This window comes from Tenebrio molitor, chromosome 4 (genome assembly GCF_963966145.1).
Source record: "Tenebrio molitor chromosome 4, icTenMoli1.1, whole genome shotgun sequence".
Lineage (NCBI taxonomy): Eukaryota > Metazoa > Arthropoda > Insecta > Coleoptera > Tenebrionidae > Tenebrio > Tenebrio molitor.
Window position 1 is genome coordinate 25792904 of NC_091049.1, and position 23889 is coordinate 25816792.

The 23889-nt window shown below is 33.8% G+C and overlaps 1 protein-coding gene and 1 long non-coding RNA gene across 2 annotated transcripts in view; one reads left to right on the plus strand and one right to left on the minus strand.

The window, feature by feature from the left end:
* Positions 1-19469, minus strand: part of LOC138127728 (uncharacterized) — a 103613-nt gene extending 84144 nt beyond the window's left edge. Inside the window, exon 1 of the long non-coding RNA XR_011158355.1 lies at positions 19236-19469. This is a non-coding gene — a long non-coding RNA (uncharacterized lncRNA). The remainder of the gene's footprint in view (positions 1-19235) is intronic.
* The window catches only part of Fancl (E3 ubiquitin-protein ligase Fancl), a 64854-nt gene that overhangs the window by 2164 nt on the left and 38801 nt on the right, over positions 1-23889 (plus strand). The window lies entirely within an intron of this gene.

Genomic DNA, 23889 nt, shown 5'->3' on the forward strand with positions numbered 1-23889 from the left:
AAGAAATTCGTTTCTGAATCTGACATATTGAAAGCTGAGTGAATAAATACGATTTAATCAAGAAACTTGTATCTACATAATTGCGAAACATACTTACAAAATGTATCCAAATTGAAACTGGTTGACAGGAATAATTAAAAAAAAAATGCGATTTTGTTCACAGCGTTGTTTATACTAGTCGTAGTCATAATAACGCTCTTCAAAACGAGCTACATTAATTTATCAGTCTACCCAATCTTCTACCTAAAAATAATTCATGATTTCTTAACATTTCTTAAATAATTTGTTATGAACGTTTGAAGAAAAAATAGCATATATGTTATTCGGAGCAAAAATGGTTTTATGTGCTTAGGCTTCATTTTTGCTCCTAATAACATAATACTATTTTATATCCATCGACCTGGTATACGCCAAGGGTTTTTGACTGGGAGTTGTAATTTTTTTCCATTAAACTGGAGGATTTCTAAAGAATACAAACTCTCCTTTTGTCAAAAATACAAAAGAAATACTTCGTTTATTGTGTTTTTCTAACACTAATATCTTATACTGTTTCTATGGTGCATTTGAGCTCACACCTTATGTTTCTCATAAAATACGCTTTCTCTATAAGACACGTCGTCAATAGCAACGTATCTTATAGAGTCATAAAATACGCTCACACATATCATTCAAGTAACATTTTATTCATCATTTTTACAGTAATTAACACAAAAGTGAAAAGTACAATTATTGAATTGGAACTGCCACATTAGCTTCGTGCTCTTGTTGCTAACATCTTCTTTTTTATCTTCTGTTGTTTCATCCAATGCAAGTGGCCGGCCATCGAAAACTGGCAATCTTTACATTTTCTTCAAATGATTCTTGCCGTAACGTAAATTAACTTTTAATGAAGTTCTACACACCTACCTCATATCAAGAAAAGCCAAAATGACATCTTCCGTTACCTCCGTGATGCTTTTTTCGTTGTTCCGGCCTTGAAACGAAACATACACCTTTTCATATGCACTTTTAGACTTCATTGGTAACAAATTGCCCCTTTTTTCTTATTTCTTCTGGAACGTTTTGGCACATTTCAACGATGAAAATTGTTTTTTTCCAAATTTGTTGATATTATTACCATAGTACCCACGGCAATCTGCGCATTTTGTGTATTGTGACGCGCCTCGAATAATTTCTGAATTTATTAAAATTTCTGATAAGATGTTAGTGTTAGAAAAAATCTTGAAGACAACGCGTGTTTTATAGTTTAAAAATCTCGATCTATTAAATCCTCGCTCCCTGCGGTCGCTCTGATTTAAACTACGATCTCGATTTTTAAATCGTCTATAAAACACTTGTTGTCTTAATAGCTATAAGATATTAGAAACAAAGCATAAAGGGTTGGTCCCAGAATAAGAGTAAAGTTGTCAAGGAGAAACTCTATTTTATTTTAAAATATTGTTTTACTTTGGTATTGACAAAAAGGGTTTTGACAGGAAATATTATTTTCTACAACTGAAATATGTAGTAGAATTTTGAAGAAACCAAGTCCTTCTTGTGCAAAGAAAACAAAAAAAGCTACATATTAAATTGAAACATCAAAAATTAAACGCAAACAAATATTCCGAAAATAGGAATAAATTTATCTTGGGGAAAATTTATTGTGTTTTAAATGTGATTTTGAATAACCTATCAATTTTTTTAAATTTGATTTGATCGATTTAATTCGATTTCCAAAATGTGTGTTGCCTAATCCAAAAAGTGAGAAATGTTTCAGTTAATACCGTTTTTAAAGCTGTTCATATGATGGGATAAAAATAAAATGTGTGTTGGTTTTTTGTTAAAAAGAAAATGGTAGTGAAAATGATGAAATCTTACGTTGTAGAAACAGTATCGTATTTTACTCGCGTGTAATGCCTATTATTCACTCGTTTACATCTCGTGCCGTGAGTACAACCATCGTTACACGCTCGTTTAAAAATACTCCATTTATTCTTGGATGATATTAATTGTGTTTTTTATTATTCATTTGAAGATTCTGTCAATTATTGTGCTATTGGTGTCTTTTAATTAAAATTGCATCATTATCGGAAAATTCAGTTTACAAAATTAAACACATATTAATACAAATTGCAGGTTTTTATATCAAATACGTGCGATGAATGTTGCGTCAAATATACGTTTTCTTTTAATACAAACTAATAGGTATTCGGAAAATTTGTAGAATACATACATTGATACACAACACATTTTTCTTGCATTTTGTTAAATCTCCGGTTTCGAGTAATTACAAAAAATGCTCTTTAATATTTAAAAGACAAATCTTGTTTGTTAAATTCCAGGCAAATTTGGAAAAGCTTTGTTCATTTGAAATTTAAAATGTCCACATTTTGAAGTGACTATCCAAAAAAAATTCCAAAGAGAAAATATTTTCGTAAGATAAAAAAGACCTGACAAGATTCTACTTGTCGACGAACGTTTCCTTCGAGGTTGAGAAAATTTAATAAAACGGTATGAAAAGAAAGGACCAACCATCCTATTGAAAGTCAAATCGGGCTACTTAACATCAGGACCGGTTTGGCATTTGTTGGCTTTACGCGGGTAAAATAAACTGTCTTTACAAGCAAATAAAGCGTTTAATAGTAACACACCTGTCCAACGTGCTCTCAGTGGTCAAAAGTTGTCAAGTGGATCTAACTGTCTTGCAAGAGCAATATTCTCGTCAAATATTATTTTTTGATGGATCTAAGTTGCTCTCATTATTAGTCCACTCAGGCGTAAAGTTGAACCATAACAATACACTTTACAATCCGGTACCTATTTAATTCACTCCGTATTTACACGTTATGTTTCTTTATATTTTTTAACATCCAGATCTTGTACGTGTCACAAAACACAACTCACTTGACAAATTGGAACAGCAACTCGATCTCTGACGTTCAGGACATGACAATTCTACCATGTTTACTTCTTGCTTGCTATTTTTTACGCTCGACAATTATAACTAGGTAAGGATAATTTCCTATCTTGCAGTGAGGTACAAACTATCGGGTGGTCATTTAAATTTCCCGTCAAAATTGGCGTTGAAGAGTCGATTGTGAACGTACCACTCGTGTAAAAACGTAAGATTTAAATAGCTGATCTGTGATCCATAATCCGTAGTGCGTTCACAATCGACTCGTCAACGCCAACTTTGACCAGGAAATTTAAATGAACACCCGATAGATTGTACGTAAAAGGTACACCTACAAAGCTCAAAATATGTCTGTGATTATCGTCAATTGTGATATTTATTTTTTAATATAAAAAGAAGTTTTATATCAAAGCCTCACTCCAGACGATGTACAGAATCGTGAATAACTTTTTTTATCTGTTCGTTGGAAGAGACGTTAAACAAATTGGGAGAACACTTATTGATAAATTCCGTTATCAAGTCAAGTAATACGTAATCTAAGATTTTTTTGATAAAAATGAATGAAGAAGATACCTTGACAGGATTATCTATGAGCTATTTTTAAACCTCGCCAAATAATACATAGCCACATCTTGTCAAATCTCTGTTTAAGTTATTTGAAAGGTCTCCCTTAAAACATTTTTTATGGTGATGTTCTGCTTGATTTCTTTTTAAATCGAAAATGTGTTCATTCAAACTAAAATTACTAATAGCTATTTCAAAGTATAATAAATCTCTTATAAAAGGTGTTTTTTTAAATTTGGCGTCGAGGTTGGCTTTGAAGAGTCGATTGTGAATGAACCATTCGTCTTAAAAACACCAGGCACTTATTAGGTACTAGCTTTTCAATTCATTTAAGCTGTAAGTTTTCTGTTTAGATTTTTTTTAATTGATTCAAAAAATTGCAACATGCATAGTTATCCACGTCTGAAGTGCGTCTTTTTCTTACGTGTATTTTTTTTACATTGTTAGTACTGTAGTAACTATAGAAACAATACATAACAGTGTGTGAAATGCGATTTCACGCACATGACTATTTCTGTTTTTCACTTCACGCCCTGTTTTTTATTAGTTACGTACCAACATGGTCACTGGTTGATATACCTACGTCAGAATTCCTTGAAAAATTTGAATTTTAATATTAAGTTTTGAAAGCAATTATAGAAAAAATATTGTTTATATTTCGTGCGTGAAGATGTTTTTTGTGCATTCAAAGCGTTTTACTGCCTCGACCTGCGTCTCGGCTTAAAAGACCTTTTCATGCACAAAAAACACTCTCTTCACGCACTTAATATAAAAGTAACTATTCTCAGTAACTGGATAATTTCACAACGTTTGAATGAAAATGAAAAATTAAATATTACAGTGACCTCGATTATATCCATAAAGAATATAGGTGGTACTAGAATCAAACAAATAGAAATTTTCTGAGCTAAACTGGCGTGGTAACATGTCCATCAGCCTTGAATGCACCTCCTTGTTCTTCGCTGGTTGTTTTATTCCGAATGTGGAGCCAACGCAACGTTTCGAATTTTTAAAACGCTAAAAAAATTTTGAATAAATTTTATTTTCGAAGCAGTTCACTATTTGCCAATTAGTTTTCGGCTTGGTATCTGTCTTGTTTAATCTTTTCAATGTTATCTAATCTCTTGGCAACTATTTGTATTGGACTAGTGAGCTGTGATACTGCATTCGATTCTAGACTGGTGTGCACTATCGCGTTATCGTCAGACCAAATCCAGACGGAAACAAATATTCAAAAAACAAACTTCATCCCACTTGTGCGCGCGCAAAACCCAATAACGGAAACAATCGAAGAATGTTAATTATTGGTTGATTAAAAAGTGATTTAGTAGCGGAAATGACTGTTGATTCTTCGAATTCGAAGTTTCCACCAGCAGTTCCACAACGGTCTGTTTCGAAAATGCCTGATTAGTTTCGCAATCTTCCGCACGATTAAATTCCAACCAATCACGGCTGGGAATATTTAAACATTCTGGAATGACTGATTCACATCGCTTCTGGTGCATTAACTGACGCATAACGCATCGAAATGTCATTGTTATGACTTGCACGGCATTCTGGTGGAGTTGTTGTAATTTCACAACAAGAACGAACGTGTGGTGATAACGACGGCGCAACTCCAAACGCCCAAGCCGTGATAAGTCCAATTCCGCCAGATGCGTCTGATAATAATTAATTTATTGTTGAACTTGACACTTTGTTGACTTTTTAAGGTTTTAACGGCGAGACGACGCTCGATTTTTATTGGGAATGATCAGACGAATGCGACTCGTGCTGGGGATTTGCGAGCGACACTAGGCGGCGGGGTCGAGAAACGTCCTAGAGCCAGGGCCGGTCACCAACCAGGCGATAAAGCAAAATGTGCAAGGTTGCGAAATATCTGGTGTCAAAATGGGAAATCTCTGGTGGTTTGCGATTGTGTGTGGTGGTGGTACCGTCGGTACCGTGGCCTAGTTAGCGTTCCGAGCCTCCTGGGGTGGCCTGGTAATGAGTGGTGTGGTAAAAATGTGCGCTACCGCTCGCACGCCCCATGTGCGTTTGTATGGGAACAATGCCAGAGGCACCCCAAATTTCCACCCCTCAGCGAACGACCTTCGCCGAATATCATCACCTCTTCTCCCCCATCCATCCCTTCGAATCGCTCCGAAAACTGTTATTCGGAACGACACCGACACAGCATTCGTCGAAGGGGGATGAGTCGGCCGTTTCACCCTTCGAACGTTCGGTACGTATTGTGACGAATCGGCAGATCTCCCCCTGGCACAAAGTAAGGTCGACGCACAGAAAGAGGGATGTTCGGCTTCTAATTGCCGGCCTAGAAAAGTGCTAGGGCAAGGGGGGAGGGTGTGGCATGGGACTGTTCTATTGGTGGCGACGGTGCTAGACCGATAGTTCGAAAATGGCGCCTCGGGTTGTTATCTGTAGAGGAACGGCCCAACAACACGGGAACCAATAGGGTCATGGGTTCTTTGTCTGGGAGATTTCCAGAAATGACGAATTCCGAAGCGAAAGGGTGCAACTGATTGGGGTGTTGGGACAGTTGGTACCAACAGGGTGGAGGGAATTGGACGGACAAGATTGGACCGGATGTGTACCTTTGCGGGGCACTCTTTCGGTACGGTATTGTTCCGCAAAATGTCTCACAAATAACAAAAAATGCATGAATCACACGATAAGAATGTGTTTACGTAAACTAAACAAAGTACAATTAAATATTCGTGCATTATGAGGCAAAAAAGAGATAAATTGTTGGTACATGATAAGTGTAAAAAATGTTTTGGTTGTGGCGTGGTTGTTGGTCAAATTGCAATATGTTTTCGGTAAGAATTTTTTTAGTGGGCCAAACTGAACGAAATTGTGGTATCAAACAAAATAAGATCTGTATTAAAAAGTGATAAGAATTATTTTTGGGTTTTTGACTGATACCAAAGGAGCTATCAATCTGGTTTAATGGGAATTTGCCAGTCGGGTAATCGGGTCTTCATTATAAATTTTTAAATTGCCAGGACTATACATGCTGTTAATTGCGACCGGCTGTCAATTAAATTTTAATTGTTTTACTTACTGGAAAATGATAAAAGACTTGGTAGTTACGATAAGAAAAAGGCGTAATTAACCATATTTTGCACAAAATGAGACAGTTTAAACAGATCGATTATTGTTTAAAAGTGGTAATGCTTTAGAGAAGTATTTTGACGTGTTAACAATTCCCCAAAAATTAAAAATTTGTTTAGTTTGTTATTTTTGAGATAAAATTAGTTCTCCGTTAAAAATTTCATTTTTTTGTATTGAAATGTAATGAAAAATAACTATTTATAGAAGCTAATACATATAATAATTTCAAAACTCACGGCAAATATCATAGCAACTAGGTTATGAAGTCCAACTGCAAATTTTAATGCAATAATGGTATCAAGTATGCAAAGTAATAATTGTAAAATGTCAGTTTCAACGTCAGTTTCAGTTTGATTAATAATGAAACTTATTTATCAATTTCTCTTTATAGTCGTAAAAAAAGTAGAGTATTCTACTCGCGGGTAATGGCTATTATCTCACTCGGATGTATTACACACAAAATCATCCTCATGAGCAATAGTCATCATTACCGTCTCGTATTTAGAGAGTTTTGATATCAAATAATAATGCGACAACAATTGTGTTTTCAAAATTTTTAGCAGAAACTTGAAAAATAATTGAAATGATATTTAAATGGGGTGAAAATATTTATTTAGATCACAATTCTAAAACGAAATTCGTTCATTAGAGGTTTTTTTTTAAATCTGACTCATCAGCAGCAACGTTTTTATTTTGAGTAAAATTTAAAAAATCAACAAATCAACTTATACATACTTCTTCTTCTTTAATTAAATTTAACAACAGAAGAACATTTTATTGATGATTACAAAATTATTCTCACCAGCGAGATTTTTGTTTTGAAGAAATTTGCAAAAATCACGGACAGTTATTTCTGATTATGTTGTTAATTTTATTTATCTTCCACGAATTCAGAAATAGATCTGTTTACAAACCAATCAAAAACCTCTCAGTCAATTAACGTCTCCATTTTAGAGGCAATATTTGGTTAACAGTGAGTTTCCGCAACGTGTTTCGAAGAAGTTGAGATTTGGGACTAACACTAATTGGTGCAGCTTTAAATACTTAGGTGTATGTAGTAATTATAGATATAGAAAAAACAAGTTCATCAAAACTTCAAAATTTATTACTCACTGATCTTGACCAAAACGAAACTGAATGTATTTATTAAGTTATTACAATACATATTATTTTGTTCTTCGTTTTGCAAACATCTTTTCCCGTTTTGGACTCGTCAGCAAGAAGTGCTTAATTATGCGATTCACAATAATCAATAACAGAAAAGAACGAGATTTTTGTTACATTCCGAAATCTGCGTGAATTTTAATCAAATTAAATTATGTATTAATGTTCAAAATGGTCATCGTTTATATTTGAAACGACCAATTCTCATATTTTGAAATACCTACGAGTATTTCTTGTGTTAAATTGATTTTTCTAATCGATAAAAACAAAAAATTTACAGTTCAAAATCAAATACATATGTACCTATGGCAAAAACTTTCCATTGTATCGAACACTTTTTTGTACTAAAAAAGATGGCCTCTTTAATAATCCGTTATTAAAAATACTTATAAGGTACATTATAATTTTGAAGTGGAGGTCCCTGGGCACGGCTGTGGGCAGAGCAGTAACGTGGCAACTATCCCAAGTTACGTCCCCTTAGGTGCTGTCTGACAATCTAAAATTTCAAATTTGTAACATTAAAAACGCCAGAAATAAATACAGACCACTTGTATGGCGAAAACCCTGTATAATCCTGTGGTGGTAGAAATGAAGATAACAAAAACATATTTCCGACGTTTGTTTTTTCTAGAATATGAAACCAAGAAACTGACTTTATTGATACTGCAATTTGATTTATGTGTGTTTAGTCTGCTTCCAATAGATGTACACACACAAATTAGAAAACAATATTCGCAATTTTAAGCACGTGGGGTACAAATGAAAACAGCAATAAATAAACTTGTCAAAAGCTTGGAGGTCTAAATAGTCTTTAGCCTTAATCACAGCGGTGAAACCTTACCAAAATCTCCGTTACTTTAAACTTTAAAGAGTTCTTCTTATGTCCTTATGTGGTTCTCGTCAAATCATCTGGGCAGACCTAGATTTATTGTCACGTTTTGGAACCATACATTTTATAATAGACTATCATCATTTGTAAAATATCTTAGTTTAACGTCATTTAAACAACATCTTCAATAATTAAAAAATGGTAAATATTCTTTTAAGGAATTCCTGGATATCTATAAATTAATTTGACTGGTGTTAACATAATTTGTAATTATTTATTATTAATATTTGAATTATTAGCACGAATTATATTATATTCGTATATTTTCAGTTGGGTTAAAATAGGAGACTCTGAAGACCAGAGCACAACATTATTTTTTCATCTATTTTCTTCTTTGATATTTTTAGTTTTATTTATTGTTTATCAAGATCCTTTTGTTGTCTTTCTTAAATGAACAAGATATATATCCTTAATTATGTTGAGATAAGTACAAAAGTATTTATATAAACAACCATTTAACTCCTTTGCACATTTTTGCCACAGAATTTTTAGCTTATCCATTAGCTATAATGTACTTAAGTCCTTGCACTTTTAATTCATCTCTGAAAACTATTAATTTCGGTTTTTTGAAGTGCAAATAATTTAACACAAAATGGTGTTCTTTTCTTTTAGGACAAGCAAACAAGAGAGTTTATCTCCTAAATTATAATCCAAAATTGCTTTTTCACTTTGTTTTGGAAAAACCGCTGCATAAAATAATATTTTTGTTCAACCATACGCGAAACGAGCATTTCGCGTACCTAAAACAGGCCGCGAAATCTAATTATGCGACCGTTGCTCTTAACGACGGCCGTTAAAGTAAACGTCATTTTCATATTTGATACAAATCAGAGTTTTCATGTAAGACTGCCGTTTAGATTTTTCGGGCAGGTACTTACTTATCAAATTAGAAACTGGAGAATTTATAATACCTACTTTTTAATTCTGGAAAATTAATTGTTTTATTTATGTCATTTCTATAGCGATCTGTAAGCCGAATTTTATATGTATTTATTAACAGTGAAGTAATTTTACTTGTTCATTTTATAATATTTACAAATTTTCGGTTGCACAAAAAATGTTGTGCACATCTTGGTCACGAAATCTTTTAACGTCCTCGAGATTGTTTGCCTCGGCCGCAAGCGGCCTCGGCGAATATTTTTCTCTCGGTACTAGTTAAAGAAAACTGAACGTGACACACTTTTTTATTTTTGTTTAATAGATTTAGTTTTTATTTATTACTGCAACATAGCAAGTGTAGGTATGTGAGAAAGATGAATTTTACGTGTTGTCAACCACTTATTAGATTTTTCATCTGACATTCCCTGACAAGAATTTTGCAAATACATACTGAAATAAATTTTCAGTTATTCTAACATGTTAAAAACGTAAATAATATAATCCGTGTTACTTTGAAATTAAATAATAATTTCTACTATGTCCACTTCTTGGTATAGGTACTATACTGCGTCCAGCGAGAGATTGGGAGATTTTAAATTGTATTAAATTAACCCAACACTACAAAATGCGTTAGAATACATTAATTAGAGCATAATTTCATGGCAAAAATGTTACTGCTTGAAGAATATATTTCAAATTTTACGACTTTCTCGACGTAGAATTTAGTGATTTTTATGTCAACCAATCTCTCGCTGAACAAACTTTATCTACCTAACCATTAATTTTTATATCTTGAAGCTTGAAAAAATTTAAAATGTTGCTGTTGTAATTTTTTCACCATGTTCAAATGCAAGCTTCGATTTTCATTTTGTAGTTTCACCCTTTAAACATGCATCTCAGCAAGTGTTTTTTAGTGTGTTTATAATATGTACTTTGGAATGGACTATTAAAGATCAAATTGTAATTTATGCCTATGCCTATGCACGATTTAAGGAGTGTCCCGCGCGATCTCCAGATCTTACCCTATTTGATTCTTGATGGGGTTATACATATACTCGTCAAAAAAGAGGTTTACTTCAATCGACCCAAAACTTTCAAAAAGCTGCACAAAGGCGCCTTTTTCGTTTTTTTTTTTTTTTGGTTATAGGTATCTAAATTCATCAACGTGAGAACCATTTCCTTATGGAACATTTTTTCGCGGTGTAAAATTCGAATTTCACTGTCACCCTGTTTTACCTACCTAAAAAAAAATCGACATCTCGGAAACCATCGTTTTAAGGTACCTAGGTATACATGGAATCAGAATTTGATAAACCATACAAATTTGTAAAAACTGGAGATAAGGACATTATCCGGAAACGGAAGGGACGAACAATGAAAATTTGAAAACTTTCTTTTTTCGAAAGGGTTAACTCTTAAAAAAAAAATTTTCGCTCATTTGGAAGGACAGCAAAGTTAATTTTTGTACAGGCCGGTCACCCTCCTCGACGCGGGCGTAAAGTGTTTCCGCTTCGGTATAAATGCTCCGCGTGGACCACAGATTTTCTAGCGGATTGAGGTCGGGAGCTTGCGACGGCCATTTTAGAAGGCGACTCGGTGGGCAATGTTGGCATGCCTGTAACAGTGTAGATATTTTCGATTAATAATTTTTTACTATCAGACATACAGTATGCGTCACCTCGCACGTGGTATGTCCGGACAATGTAGGTTTAATACGTTTTGTATTTATCGAGGTCAAGTAAAAAACACAAGATTTATCAACGCTACGAAAGAGAAATTCCGATAAGATAAAAATTCTTTGTTCGAAAGTAAACCACCGGGACAGTCGCGCGCCTTTTCCGAAAAACGAACAAAACCAAAACGAACGAAAAATCATAATCAGGCACGAGAGGAAAAGGACGAAGTCCTCCGGGGTCAGCGCATGTTTTCTTGGCATGCACGATTGTTTTCTTGTTATTATTTACGGGCGCATTCCGCTTCTTTGTCCCCATTTGTGGTACGTGACATTTTGAAAAACCATCGTCCTTCTGGCGGTTGACGAATAATGGCGATTGCCCCCCACTCCTCGTCGGGATTAGGTCCCCCGGTGGCCCCCTCCTGCACGCACCCGCCGCACGCACTGTCACATAAATCGCCTCCCAAATCCCAAAAATACGATCCGCATATTTACAAGTGCAAAGACACGGGGGCAACGGTATTTTAAAAATAACAAAGTGCCTCCAAAAATTGATCTCGGCCGGTGACGAGGGTCGCCTCGTTGCGAACCGGTGCGGTGCACCAAGTGCATCGCTTCGTGGTGCGTTGCACTCGGCTTGGCGGCGTTGCCAGGTCGACGGGCAGGATCATCGATTCGGCGTGGACCGCGATCCTGCCAGGAATCCGATGGGTCGATGACGGCGACGAAATCTCGGAGGTCGGAGGACGAGGGGAGGGTTTTTCGGGAAATTTTCGGGAAAGCGGTGCATCGGACGGTGCAGTTGCTATGCGAGTGCATTGGTCTCGTTTCGCGACCGTGACACCGATTTTGGATTTGCGAGATTTCGAGAGGGCCTGTCTATTGGTCTCGGTGCACATTCCTGCATAAAAATGCAATCTTTGCTTTCTTGTTGCTTTCGGCGCGACCGGTGCAATTTTTTGATTTACATAGCTGTGAATTTAGCAAATTTTGCGTGATTTCTAAATCGAGTTTATAATTGGCACCAAATTCCTTTTTGATGTTTTTTTCTGGATGTTTTCGATGGTCCCTGTAGACTGTAAATATCAACGGAACTGAAGCAATTTACATTTTTGTGTGGGATAAGTCCCCCGTGGAGGTGACGGCAAATTTTTCAACCGTTATATTATTGAAAGCCGCGTGAAATGAAGCACCCAATTCCCACCCAATTATTGTTTTATTAAGATTTGATTTGAGAAAAAAAAAATAAAAAAATCTGCAGTTGGTGATCTCCTCCGCGCAGATTGGCATCATTGTTGTGATCGTCCATTTCTTTAGATTTTTCTGACTTTTTTGCGTAATCAAAATGTGTTTCATTGCTACAAAAATGTTTCTCCATGTGAAAGAAAATGGTTGGTTATTCAAAGATCATTTTCAGATTGGTAAAAATCAACATCAACATTTTCGCGGCGTTGAAATATTTAAAACAATAGTAGATTATATCATTATAATATCTCTCGCTTGTGGATACTTCAACCCCTAGGATTTGAAATGTTTCAAATCCGGTTACCAAAAAAAGCCACTTCAATCGTTTCTATAGGATACACAATGGCGCGATTTTCGACCACTTGAAGAAAAAATTAATATCTGCATTATTGCAATTAACATTGAGGTCGCATTTTTTTTTCTAGCGGAAAAATCGTCCTTTACAACCACGATGAATATTTTCTAAACATTTGATAATGCCTTTTTCATGCACTTTTTCTCTTTTCTTGAAACCAGCGTTTTATCACTACTTTTTTCGCAAATTTGTACTCATGTTCATTCTTAGTTTTCAAAAGCAATATGTATTCCCATTTCATCAGCCTTGCAATCTTCTTCTACTCTTCGCTCAAGATGTTTGAGCAAAGAATAGTCACGGTGAAAACTTCGAAACAAAGACTTTTATTATTGCCAAAAAGATATGTATTTAGTGACAGTTTTGAACGCTATTTATGCTTCGTTTTCGTTATGAGTTTCACATTGACTTCTTCAGTTTTGCATCAGATAAATTGGGGAATTTATTATACGAGTACCGGAAACGCACATCTTATTTGTCCAAAACCTGTGTGTTTACAAAATGAAACAGTTTCTTGTGAAGTCGTGTCAAAAATATTTTTTCCGGCTGTACTTTTGGATGTACATATAATATTTTTTTTAGGTCAGTTCTGTTAGATTATTCTATATATTATTTATATACCTAACTTGACATCTGTCAAAGATAACCACAAAATTTACAATTAATTAATGTTTTTAAGACTTTGTCCAAACGAACACCAAAAACGTTATTCAATATTCGTGCGCTATCACTTTTCAGGTATTCGGTCTGTTTTGCATCACTCGGCTGACGCCTCGTGCTTCAAACCTCGGCATCATACCTAAAAAGTGATCTGACAGCGCTACTCATTTGAAAATAACAATTACAGTCCTCACATAAGAGCTCCAATGATTCAAATCTAGATATTTAGATTTATGTCGGTCTGTGTTATTAATTAAATGATAAAATATTTAAACAAAAAATTAGGGAAGAGCTAATGGGAAAACTATGCAGTGGGTATCAAGAATTTCTACAACGCCATATTAGATATTGAATAAAAAAAAAGCGTGATGTAATAATGCTTTGATGCAATGCAAATCATTAGGTATAGAAAAAAAAAATAAATAAAACGATCGTTGAGGTACAAAGAGTAAAATAAATTTAAAAATTTGTTAATAGGTAAATTACTCTAATAGAAGTTTTATTATTTGAATTTATTTTTTATGCATTACGTCACGACAAATAGGTATATGCTGGAGGTAAACTGATCCGACTTTGCTTCGAATGAATCACTCCGAAACCGTTTGGAAATGAAAACATTTGATATTTTTTAAGTTGAAGCTATTAGAAAAATATTGAATTGTGAAATGTACTCAACTAGGTACCAATCGGGTTATCTATCAGTTTTTCTGTAATGTAAAGGGAGGCATATTTTCAGTTCTTTCTGAAAGAAGTTATCTTACACCACGATTTAAAAAAATAATTGTTTTTTAATCATTATTATACCTAGGTATGTGTAAAGTAGGCATTTTTTCATAGCGCAAAATAAAATTGATCTACTGTATGAGTATGGCAATGTGAAGTTACGATACGAATACATACATAGTATAGTAGGTACAACGTTTTATTTAGTGTCAGTTATTATCATAAGAAAAAATAGTATGTATTACACAAACTAAAGTATGTAGTAGGCTGGAGACATTGCCACTGCCAATATGTAGACGGTGTAGACGATACAGATTTCCTCAGATAACGATTGCAGCTGTTGCAACTGTGATACCAGCGAAATCACGACAGAAATTTCAAAATTTCCATGTCACTTTACCACACCAGTGCGGTAAAGTATGTCATTATGACATTCAAATGAATGTCATCAATTTGGCATGAAGTACTGATAGTAAAAAAAATATCTTATTTTGCAGTGCACACTTCAACGTGGTAAAAGTTTTTTACTTTTAATTGACAATGATATTGCAAAGAATTATGCATGCAACTTGCCTATAAAGCACTTTTTTACGTGCTCTCGTGTATGTAAATTTTTCAAAATACTGCTTCCTACAGATGTTGCATAAATGCTTGTTTTAAAATTGTCTAGATTAGTTGAATAAGAAATGATTCAGAATGAACGTGAGCTTTTTTTGTTGTCACATTGGACACACTATGCAGAGAGTGTCAAATTTTACCTGAGAAACTTTTTGTCTACCTTTCGTATACATACTAGTGCCGTAACTACTGGTCGCAGTACCTTATTATTATTTATTACACAAGGCGTCAAAATAAAGAACTTCTATTATGAACATGATTTATTTGCATGTTAACTACTAAGTATCACTAATAACTAATGCCGTAATGAAATGACATACCACCCATCATTTAAATAAGCAAATGACAAGACGTACGTAAAACAAGCATAATTCAAAACATAAAGTTGAATTGTACAGCAGCATTAGTGTGCACAATGAGCTTACGTGATTTTGACGTTCGTGTTGCTCTTACGTCACAATTACCGACGAACGTAAGCAATATATAATGTTGAAATGGATTCAATTTTATGTATTCTTTACAATGCAAACTGTAATAATAATGTGGTGGTTTTTTTCACCTGGTTTGGGGTTGTGTTGGCGACACTAGTAATTGACATAACCTGTTATTACTCTTTCTTCTAATTGTTATATGTAATTAGTATTCACAAGCTGAATTCACCCTTATTTTTTGAATCTCTATTTAGGGGTCTAACTCACTAAAGTCTTTTTTTTAATACCTTTGTGGATACTTTTTCTTTTTATGTACATTTTTGTGTGTTTAATGTCTTACAGGGATCTAAAAATAGATTCTTATGTAGGAACGTAAACATTTTCTAGTCCTCCCAACAATGTTTTTTTTTTTTGATAATCTATAAAATTACACATGTTGACAGGCAGAGAAACTTCTTCTAATAATTTTTATTACAAAAGAATAGTATATTATACACCAAGATGGAGAAGTTTATGATTATAGCCAGAGCGCCAAGATTAGATCCCGAGGCGCGCCGAGGGATGTAAGGCGCGAAGGCTATAAGGGACTTTTCCACCGTGGTTTATATACTATTTTTTTCACTACTAGAAACGTTAAAACCCTTTCTGATAATAATTATTAATTAAATTATTTTGTCCGATGCGACTCATCAGTTAAGAACCCCTGGTCTGTGCAAAGCGAAAATTGATGGTGGCAAGATTTTTATGTCCTTTGTTTCGCGTTTCGTGAAAGAAATACATACCTATATGTATGTATTTGTATATTTTGTGGAGATTAAATCAGGACGAATAGGAAGAAAAAATATATTGAAAACGGACTTTTCCTTTTACAAATCTTGTGCAGCTTCATTTTTTTTTTTATATAAATTTTATTTTGAAAGAACGTTTTCAGAGACAACACTTCAATATGTAGGTTCTCCACCACCCACACATTTTTTTGCAAATTTGAGTTCAGTGCATTTTCTATTAAACTAGAAACTAAGCACACTTGTACCTACTTAAAAAAATACTTAAGTAAAAGTGATTATTTATGTACTGCTACCTACACATTCACCTTCATCGTGTTACACAAAAATCGGTTGTCTAAATAAAAATCTAATCAGGAAAAATTGTACGAATGCATGTCTGACATGGTATGTTACATTTAGCGAAGCAACAAACCCCTCGATACTGATCTTGCACCATTGCGAATATAACTTTTTGTCATAAATGTCTTTTAACAGTTTTTAATAAATATGAAAGACTTTTTCAGAAATTGGAAGTTAACCTTGACACCAGTGACAGCTATAAGGTTTCCAAAAGCTACAACATAAATGAACAATCTTTGGCGAAGCACTCTCGATCAGATTTTTAAAGACCCGATAATATATGTCTATATACAGGGTATTTCACGAATGATAAAGAGCCCGGCGGAATTGAAAATGCAACTTATGAATCCATGATGGCTTTGCTTCCGATAATTTTATTTGTCACAATTGACATTTACGAAAAAGTTAAAATACGACGATTAAAATACAGGGTGTCCCAAAAATAGCTTACTAACTACTTACTACCGTATCCAGGATGTTTAAATGTACACGAAAAAAATATGGAAAAAATTTTTCAGACAAAAAAATAAATTATTATTATTTTTATTATTAACGGTAATACAATGTAAACAAAGATGTACTCGTACATCATTACCTTGCAAAGTTACCGTAGTGGATTTAAAATATTTTTTTCGATTTCCAAAGCTTCTAAATTGTGCAGGATTAGATATTGGTAGTGAGTAATCCTGTACTTTGTGATAATATGTACGATTAGAGGTAGCTGTCATGACAATTTAATATATATATTTCAAAATAATTTTCCTGTTAAGTGCCACTTTCAAGGACCGCCCAATCAGTAAATAAGTCCAATAGAATTTTTTAAACATTTTTCTGACGTTTACGGTAGTCTCTTCTACACCGTAGTACACCGTTAGTCCGCTATTTTTGGGACACCCTGTATATTCGAACGATGAGAAAACAGACATGATCCTAATTTATGGCGAATGTCGTTGCGCGTTTATGCAGACAATAAACATTTTCCCAAAAACTTCGTTTTTTCACAATTTCATTTAATCAAGCGAATGACGTTTTTGTCAAAATTTACGAAACTGTAGAGTACTGGCAATTACTGGCTGCATTTAACTTTCGCTAGGGTCGGAAAGTTATGTGAATCAGTCTGTATATCGTGGGTTCAAAAATCTTTTCCACAATAAGATTTTTCGCATGTACTCTCATATTGCATAAAATGGACGACTCTTGCAATATATGAGGATTTTAGATTCAAATATTTAAGACCTCAGGCAGTTTTTAAAGATACCTATGGGGTGAATTTAAAGTACAAAATCCCACATTAACGTACCATAAAACAATTCATCTCCTAATGCTTACCATAACTACAGGGTCATTATAAATTATTTTCCCAACGCAATTGGCGTTGAAAACCCACACAAATTTGGGATGTGCCGCTAGCTTCGCAACGTTAGACAAACTAGTAGATAAATTTACACTACCGCCAGCAGCGCTACCTATCGGCGACGCTAGTCTCACTCATGTTATAAAGCTTCGGCACATTCAACTACGCCACCAACGCCTACTGCGATGAGACAATCATTTATTTATGTAGTAAATATCGGGCGTTCAAATGAAATCCTGGGCTGAGTAGGCGTTGGAAAAATTAAACCGTTTAGAACAGTCTAAAGTTTGAATTTCCCGCCGTTTGACACGAATGACATTTGTTTATGTTTAATCGGGACATAATTGAACATGTTTGTTTTCAGCAAAGGGTGCCCTTAGATAGGAATAGGAATAGGAATCGTTACGTTATTCTATTTTTGATGTAAAACATTGCAAAGAAAGAAAAAAAAAGAAAAATTTTTTGGCTGTAAATTTTAGGTTAGCTGTCAACATGCTCCAATTAATTTACGCTTTAAAAAAGCACAACAATTGACGGTTTCCAACGCCTTCCCAGCCCAGGAGTCATTTGAAGGCAATTTCGCCATATATCTGAACCGTGCATAATGTAATATGTTGACACTCTTCTTGCAATTTTATGTTTTTGCCAACACCAAATTGGTAGAAGCAAAAGATATTGTTCAAGGAGAAATAACACATATATTTTTTTTAAGTTGATCTAAGAACTTTTGTGAAATAAATTTGGCAAACAAACAAGACTTGTTTCTATTTTATCTTGTAAATGTACCAGTGACAGTCATTCGTTAATTGACTTAAGACAGTACAAAGATTAAATCGCGACATTTGTCTCAAGATTACTGTCCGACATTTTTGATGTGTTGTGAAATAAAAAAAAATCAAACAAATCATTTGTATCGTCAAACACCCTACGCAACACTATGGTAATACAGTCTGTTGGGATCTATTAGCAATCAGTCCGTCAACTACCAGTTAGCAGCAGCGTACATTAACATTAAGCAAATAAAATGTCATTTATATTTATTTATTTTAACAATTAAACTTAGTAGTGCGCTATTTAAAGTTCAGTTCACAGTTTCTAGTGTTTTCCATCAAAATTTAAACAGTTTTAATTGAACAGCCACTGTGATTTACGCTGGTCGAAAGAGTAATATTTATTTAACAGCTTGTTTCTAAAAATATATTTTCAAAATTCAAAAACCAAAAATTATAGGTTTACGCGGGGAGAAAATTTAAAACTGTAGTGGATCAGTTTCTGTATCTCAGTATTTTAAAAGAGATTATTTCGTCCATGTACAGTTTTGTAATTTTTTTGAGATAATAAAATATGTATGTAACGACGTGGTTGTAGTGTAAAAAGTGAACGTATAGCAAAATAAATAGTTATTTATGCAACAAGTGAGTAAAGTAATACTTTTTTTACGAGAAAGAAAATTTGCCGCTCGAGTGAAGCGAGTGCGCAAATCCGCCGAGTAAGAAAAATATGTACTTTACTAACGAGAAAATTTGAAAATTTTCTCCTGTGTGAACCCGTGGACCTTTAAAACGCTCGTTTTACTCGCGTTTTAAATTGGCCCACTCATGCCAAAAAAAATCCCAATGTACATACGAACTCGTTAAAAAAACTACTAATTATAAATGAAAAATTTTATAATTGCGTTAAAAAATGACCCGCTACGGCACTTTTTTTAACACAAAATGCGTGCAAAAATGAACCGCTATGGCACTTTTTTTAACGCTTCTTGGCCGATTCAAAAATCACATATTTTAAGAACCCAAACGAATGAAATAACTTGCATTTTTTTTGACGGACGTTAAAAAAGAAAATATAAAAAATTGTGCTTTCACAGGAATTATCAGTACTTGATAAAAATATGCGTAGTGATACAATAAAATCCGGTCTGGATGGCGCGCCCCTTTTTACAAAAATAATTTTTATTACTTACCACCAATAGAACGCTCCAGAAATTAATTCTATCTGTTATATAAATGTTTCTTATTAAACCAAATTTTCTTGTTTTGGAGCTTAGTAAAATGAAAACAAGAACATTTCAATCGTATTAAGCCAACTTTTTCTGTTATAGTGTCAATGTTATTTAGTAAGTTTCGTTGTCATGTCCGATATCAATATCGAACGAAGCCATTCTTAATGTAAACAAATTCGTCATTTATAAACGAATCAATTTTGTTATTCATCCAAATAGTTAAAATATAAGCCTAAATAATTCGTGCTCCAAGAACTGGATCAACTATTATTGTTAGAAGTTAGAAATCATTGAAAACGTAAGAGTCACACTTGACATATTCATCTCTATTTTTGTAAAAAAAAAATATATATATATATATTACTACGAGGCTTTTCTCGTTAATTGCCTAAATTCATCTCGTGTCGTGTATTGTTTGAATTTTGCCTGCACTCAGCTGCATACAGTAGCAAGTGCAATTTTAAAGGAAATGCATAAATAACCGTGTTCAGTATTAAGGCCAACATCTGCAACCTAAATAACCGTTATTAAAACGTAAAAGCATCAGAAGAATTATTATTTCAACCAAAGTTGTGGAAAAATTGTTGACGATGTGTTGGTGATCATCGGTTACCGTAAAAAGCAAGAATTATTATTTGAATACTGGTGCGGAGACGTCAAAGTTGCGGAGCAAGCGATTTTTTACTTAGATGTCTTTACCATACTTACAGATTTGACAATCGTCCTCTTTTAATTGGGTTATTCTTTGGTTAAAATTCTATAGAATATCGTTCTTGCAAGGACAATAATTAGTCTAGATAAATGAAAATGAATGACATTTGTTTTTTGAGACTATTTTCCATCATAGAAATTCATATTTTTGTTCTCGGCACCTTCGACGACAACATTTAAATGTTAGCTTAACTCTAAAGACAATATATAGGTACTCAATTTCATATAAATGTGGATCTAAGCAAGCCATGAAAATCTGATTTTCTGTTGGTATTAAAGCCAAAGCTACTGACTTTGACTTTCAAAGTTGCTTGCTCTGCGCGAACCCGATTTTACTAATTTTTCAGTTTTGTCCGTTTTAACATTGCTGATTTCAAAAGCAATGTTACGTCTTTTTACTGATTACATTAAAGTAATTCTTATTTGTTTCTGTCTTTGTATTTTTACCAAGTAAAGATTTATTGGACATGACCTTCATAAATGTGACTTTTGCAATGTAACTAAATTAAAGGTGCTTTTACACATGCACAGCTCACTTGATAAACATTTATATGAAATCAACTATACCATACGTTATTATCTATAAGGAAAATAAGAAGATTTAAGATTTGTTCTCCAAATTATCTTTTGCAATCATAAATAAATAACTTGTAACGAAAAGATAAAACAAACTAACAAACTTGTAATGTTTGGCCAATCTAACTAGGTAGGTACATCAGGTTTTTATTATCTATATCATAAAAGTTCTAGAAGAACTTAGCGAATTGGATTTCAACATCAGTTCGGAACCGTAGATATTATTTTTTCTAAGATAATAGTAACAAAATAAAATTTGTGTTACTTTCTTAAAATATATTGAATAAATAAATATTATTTATCTGACAAGGAGGGAAATTATCATTTCCTCCAGTGGGTAATCATAATTACCGAAGAACCGAAATGACACTTACTCCAGAAGTACGCATATCATTTGTTCTACCACCTCCTTATTTTTTGGAAAAATAAACCTTGAACTGTAAATCAACCTTTCTCGAAACTTGATCATCAAAGTAAGCACAATTTCCTTTCGACCTTCATATCTTGCTTATTTTTTTTATACTAAGGGCCAGTTTAACTAATCGAAGTTCCGGATTCATGGGTTAATCTCGCCCATTAAAATTTAATTCGAATTAAATATTTAATTCTCTGTCTATAAACTGGCCCTAAGTATTTAATTTTGAACGGAAACAATTAATTCGGTAACATTTATTAACAATGACGTTTTTGACGGTAGGTGCGAATACATTAAATAATTAGGGGGATGCTTCAACAGTATTAGTTGTCATGGTTTTGACAATATCTTATCGAGTCTTACCGGGTTTCGTGAATGACCCCCTCGGTAAATACCTGTAAAAGCCATGGACCTGCTAGGCTCGTTAGAGCTATGCTACAGTGAGATCGAAAAAAAAATTAGAGCTGGCTGTGACCAATTAGCTAAGACTTCAATTATCAGATGTCAGTCTTAAAGTAGGTTAGTGATTTTGAGAACGTTGAAATCTTGATTTTCATAAGGGTGTGAATTATGTGTGACCGACAGGTTGTAATAGTTATTTACGTTACAAATGCGGTAGGCTACATTTTACAGCGCGAGGTTTTTAGATTGACACACGACCGCGCAGCGGGAGTGTTTTAACAAAAACTGACCGATGTAAAATGCCTACCGCATTAGTAATGTATTAATCTTTTTGGCCCACAACCTGTTTTCTCAAATTTGAAATTTGTTGTAACCAATAATTTGGCAAAACCTGTCAAAGACTGACATCTGATTAATAAAATAGCAGAAAGTTATATATCATGCCGATAACTGATATGCTTACGATTTATACCACAAGATGGCGCCATCAGAATTCACAATCGTTCACAATTTTTCAGAATAAAAAACATTTAAATTATATTCATTTTCGAAAACTGAACTGGTAGCGGTATCTTGTCTTAGTATAAATGGACTTTATTTATGATAAGCTAACAGTTTTTTGGAGGTCTCTGAAAACTTAAAATTTTTGTGGTATTTTACACACTCCGTGCGGTAAAATTATGGATAGTTTGATTAGTGTGTAAAAATCAAGATACCGTAGCTGTTCAAAATGTGTAAACATGTCATTTAGAGTTGAGGAGGCCAAAAAAGAATTTCCTCAGTGCAATTGAAACAATGAGATTTAAAACTCCCGCGCTTTTATTCAACGGTGAGCGTGCAGCTCACAATGGAATTACATTTTTACGTCCTGACCATTGAAGCGTATTAACAACTGATATTGTTGATATTGTATTTGCCGTTTCGTTAACGATTTGCAAATTATTTGAGTTTCGTAAATCTACCCCATACTAGGTAAATAAAAATCTGATGAAGAGTGCTTTGAAAGAAGTACGAACGCTTGTCCAGCATAATATGTTACGTTTAGCCAAGCAGCAAACCGCTCTCCATTGATCCTGCTCCCGTTGCGAAAATATTTTTCAATCATAAATACGTTTCATTCAGTTGATTCGACCATTTTGTAATATTGGATGTCAGTCAGTTTTCAAGAACAAACTGTTTTTAATAAGAATAGAGCACAAAATGTTAAACAAAGGATCTTTCACAAATTGCAGGTTAGACCTGAATACGGTGACAGCCATAAAGTTTCATAAGCAACAACATGCGGAAATTGATTAAAATTTGTGACAAAGCACTCTTGAGCAAATTTGTATCTTGAGCTTCTAGGTATATCTACAAGAGCGCTATATTCAATATTCCCATCTCTTTTTTTTCTTCTCGTTTTCAAAGCTACCGTTACAGGTTCACATTTTATCTTAAAATTACATCCGACTATATTTTTATAGTGTAGTTTATTAACTCCTGAACCTGAACCTGAAAGAGGATCTAGTTGCCGAGTCGACCAATGTTAAATATTTGAGGTTGTATTTCTCAAAACTATACAGATATATGACTTTTTTTATTTATTAGAACTAGAAAGTATGGCCAGATGTCATAATAGGAACATTTACTTCGCTGAATTACACTGCAGCAATAAGTTACGTGTTTATAACAGCCAAACGTGTTAAAAAGTCGTTTCAGAAAGACAAGAATGTTTTGGAAGATTTCCATAATTTGGACATTTTTTTTCACGTTTATAAAATGGTGCAGATAACCTCGACTACAAAACGAATATGCGTTTTCTAATAAGATATTAGCTTATTATTTGTTATTACATATTTATTTTCTGTTAAATAATACATTCATTATGTGTCTACGTTTACTGTTACGTAATGCTATTCATTACCCACGACCGTGAGAAATGACTTATTACTGCACGAGGCGTCACCAATCGCATAAATTATAAAATTGTATGATCAGCGCAATATTCTGATGTCATAATTATTATGAAATGTCATAACTCACCACTCGATGTATTTACGTTTTTATGTATTGAGATAGCAGATGTAATAAAGAACATTTGTATGTCGTAGAAATA